This window comes from Sinocyclocheilus anshuiensis, unplaced genomic scaffold (assembly GCF_001515605.1).
Source record: "Sinocyclocheilus anshuiensis isolate Anshui unplaced genomic scaffold, SAMN03320099.WGS_v1.1 scaffold151, whole genome shotgun sequence".
Lineage (NCBI taxonomy): Eukaryota > Metazoa > Chordata > Actinopteri > Cypriniformes > Cyprinidae > Sinocyclocheilus > Sinocyclocheilus anshuiensis.
The window spans coordinates 1,127,050-1,131,334 of NW_015548199.1; the positions used below are offsets into that span (position 1 = coordinate 1,127,050).

At 34.3% G+C, this 4,285-nt stretch overlaps 1 protein-coding gene across 3 annotated transcripts in view; it reads left to right on the plus strand.

Moving 5' to 3' along the window:
- The first annotated feature begins 961 nt into the window (after positions 1–961).
- Positions 962–4,285, plus strand: part of LOC107653270 (protein phosphatase 1 regulatory subunit 16A-like) — a 35,599-nt gene continuing 32,275 nt past the window's right edge. For all 3 annotated transcript variants that reach the window (XM_016439939.1, XM_016439940.1, XM_016439942.1), the window contains exon 1: positions 962–1,127. The gene's annotated coding sequence lies outside the window, so the exon portion shown is untranslated. The remainder of the gene's footprint in view (positions 1,128–4,285) is intronic.

Genomic DNA, 4,285 nt, shown 5'->3' on the forward strand with positions numbered 1-4,285 from the left:
CCTTTCACACCAAAAGCCTCAGGCTGAAGGAAATGTAAATTCACGTCTGTACAGTAGAACGCAGAAGAAGAAAGTTCAACACTCTTCAGCAATAAAAAAGAAGAAGAAATGTTAGTTTATCTTGTGTAATTTTTGCTTGTTAGTACGGTTGAACTGGATCATCGAAGGTCAGAAGCAAAGACATTGGTTAATAGAATGGGATTAAATACATAAAGGATATTTGTGTTGTTTAACATTTAATTATTGCAGGTTTGCATCATATTCTGAGTTGCATTATTTGTATTCATTTTGAGGAATACTGAATCTGTGTTTTTTTTTGTGAGTGAGATAATGCATATTCATATTTATTTTAGAACTACAGTTACATCTGATTTCTCTGGACATGGGGACAGGAGAGCTGTCAATCAATAAATTGGGGGAAAAAAAGTAACTTGCGTTACTTATTTTAAAAAGTAACTCAGATATTCTCTTGTAAATTAAAAAGTAATGCGTTACTTTACTAGTTACTTGAAAAAAGTAATCTGATTACGTAACTCGCGTTACTTGTAATGCGTTACCCCCAACACTGCTTATCAGTAACATTTATACACTTAAAAGTAATTTTGTTAAAACACTGAAATGCAAAGAATTGTTTCCTGACATACAAATGGAATTCCGCCGAGCAATCTCTATGAAATGATTAAATAATAAAGCGTTAGTCGATTATCGTAGCCGAATGTGATTGGTTCAACTTGACCAGCGCTGAGAAAAGTAACTGGTACCACGGAATAACGCCATCTATTGCTACTTCGTAGGTCTGGACAATAAATTACACCTGAAAAACAACGCTGATAAACTTTAATAGAGATTGAATTTAAAATACACGAAGAGCTCAAATAGAATAATAATTATTAAGACCAGTCCGCCCATTTCTTAAAACCTGATGCTGTTTTTTATACGCACATTCTCTTTCCCAGTGTTCGTGTGAATGTAGCGCCGACTGTCGGGATGCGTTGAGCGAGTACACGGACCGTAGAGAGCAACGGCTGTTATGGAGATTATTTTATTTCCTTTGAAACCTAACGGAGAGAACTTAAGAGTGATTAAACGGACATGAATTTACCGATTGAGTTCAGCTGAAGCAATAGGTGAGACAAAAGGGTTGAATGTGACTTATCAAATAGGTGTTTAAATGACAGGTGTGTTTTCAGGTGCGCTCACAGGCCACTGACACTAACTCATTCACTAACATTAACGCCAAAAGTGGATTTATTCTTGAATGGCCGATTTAATACAGTGTAATGTTAATGTTTAAAGTGTTCTAGGATCGTTGTTTTTTGAATGAGGAATATAATGAAGTTGAAATGAACTCTGGACTTCAGTTTAGCATTATGCTAGTAAACAGGAAATAGCATTTCAAATAAAACATGTTTTTTTTTGGACATGTTCCATCATAATACCACGTTTTTGACATGGCACCGATCTGTTACCATGTTTTTGTACCATAGTGCCGTGTATTCTTGTGCCATGAAGTAGCATGTAAATACCATAGTAGGGCTAATGACCGTTCATTACCATGGTATTTGTCAAATACCAAGCTTTTAACATAACAAACCACAATATTGTCTTCCATTGGTTGGTTATACTTGATTCGATTCACGATTCATAGGCCTATTCATTTTCGATTCAATTCAAAAGCAATCTTCTCAAATTCGTGACGATTCAATAGTTACGATTCTTAATACATTTTTATTAGATTCGAATAATATACATTTAAAATATTATTATTTTTAAATATCTTCTTTAATGTGTCTTGAGCAGGAAAAAATAATGAAGGCAAACTACTTAGGATTGTTTACTGCCCAACAGTAGGCTAATTTGAAAGGAAACATTATATGTCCAAACAACAGACTGCTTGGAATTTAACGGAGTGCACTGTGCTAATATGTTAGAGCTCAGCTTAACAAGAAAATTAAACCATATTTCACCAAAAATAATTTTTTTAGCTATTTATTTAGCTTATTTGCATGTTTTTTTTCTCACTGGCTTCACAACAGTTTCTTCAAAATTCCATTATACGGGTTTTCAGTGATTGTGGGAACCCAGTGAGTAAACTAATCTAGATATTACAACAGTATTGCACCACGAGTAAGGCATATCAGTTTTTATTAGTGCTGTCAAACGATTAATCGCATCCAAAATAAAAGTTTTTGTTTACATAATACATGTGTGTATTTTATAATAATACATAATACATTTTACATACTGGTAAAAAATGCATAGCCTGAATGCACTGTAAGTCGCTTTGGATAAAAGCGTCTGCTAAATGCATCAATGATAAATAAATGTGTGTGTACTGTGTATATTTATTATGTGTATATAAATACACATACATACAGTATATATTTTGAAAATATTTACATGTATATATTTATATTCATAAAATTTATATTATATATAAATATATTTAATATATAAACATAGCATATTTTTCTGAAATATATACATGCATGTGTGTGTATTTATATATACATAATAAATATACACAGTACACACTAGGGCTGGGTTTTGACACAAATTTCACAATTCACAATGATTCTCATTCACAAGTTTGCGATTCGATTCGATTACCGATTCGATTCAGTATCGATTATTTTTGGATATATATCAGGTACAGTACATGCCAAATTTTCTCAAGGAAAAAAAAATCTCTCAACTAAAATATACATGAGAGTCAGTTGGTACTTCATTACTATAATATTGAAGGTTAAAATGTACTGATTTGTTAAAATTACACTTAATGAAGTTTTAACATAATAAAGTTACAATTACATAATAATATTTTTTATATATAAACAAAATGGTGGCTGTCATAAAAACTTGATGAATTTATTCAAACATAAATTAAACATTGAAGAAAAGTCAAATTTATAATGAATATGTTATATTGTGCATATATTTAGCAAAATGCCCCTCTCTACAGTTTATTTTTCTATCTGACTAATGAGGTAAATGTGATGTTACGTGACGTTGTTTGCAAGCCATTGTATTGACGTCTTTGCGCGGCTGAAACACTGATTTTCTTTTAACTTGCGTTCGGATGTTTAGTCATGTTTATTTTGTGCTGAAACTGGTATTAATGTGGAGGAGACGATCAGTTCACGTGCGCCTCGCGCTGCCGCGTCTGTTGGACTGAGACGCTACAGCGATCTGCCACTCCACATTAAACAGCGCCAAAACGGCATTTATTGTTTGAATACTGCAATACAATGGACAGAATTTAAAATCTGAGACTTTGTTTCATATTAAAAGTAATTTTAGCCCGATTTTTCACTTGCCGACAGGTGTTGCGAAATCGCCGACAAATGCCCGAAATTGGAGGCAAATCGCTGCTCGTTCACGCAAGTGACAGTCACGCAGTGTGAATTATCAAAGACGCGATCTGAGGGAATCGCCGACACGTCGCCGACTCACGCAAAATATTTGGCATGCTAAATATCTGGAGCTGTTGGCAATTCACAATCACGCCCTCTCTACAGTTTATTTTTCTATCTGATTAATGAGGTAAATGTGATGTTACGTGACGTTGTTTGCAAGCCATTGTATTGACGTCTTTGCGCGGCTGAAAAACTGATTTTCTTTTAACTTGCGTTCGGATGTTTAGTCATGTTTATTTTGTGCTGAAACTGGTATTAATGTGGAGGAGACGATCAGTTCACGTGCGCCTCGCGCTGCCGCGTCTGTTGGACTGAGACGCTACAGCGATCTGCCACTCCACATTAAACAGCGCCAAAACGGCATTTATTGTTTGAATACTGCAATACAATGGACAGAATTTAAAATCTGAGACTTTGTTTCATATTAAAAGTACCAAAGCACAATGCTTATTGCGATATATTGGATGGGAAGTGCCCTTCAACATTCCGTCCATTAACTGAAAACAGGCTAGACTAATCGATTCTTGGGATTTAAAGTAGTGGTCGACCGATATTGGGTTTTTGACAGCCGATGCCGAGATCTTGGAAAGCAGGGTGGCCGATATAAAGCCGATATAATTGTATTTGCATAAGTCTGCAAGGTTTGTGAAATTAAATTTTCATTAGCCATTCACAGATTTGTTTATATGATGTAAATGTGTATTTGCTGAATGCTAACGGCAAACGAGAAAGTATTATAATGTTTCAGTGGTGGAAAGAGTACTGAAAAAATATATAAATATATAAAAATATACTCAAGTACAAGTACCATTACCTTCCAAAAAATGTAGTGTGAGTAGAGTAAAAGTACTTGTCCAAAAAACTACTTG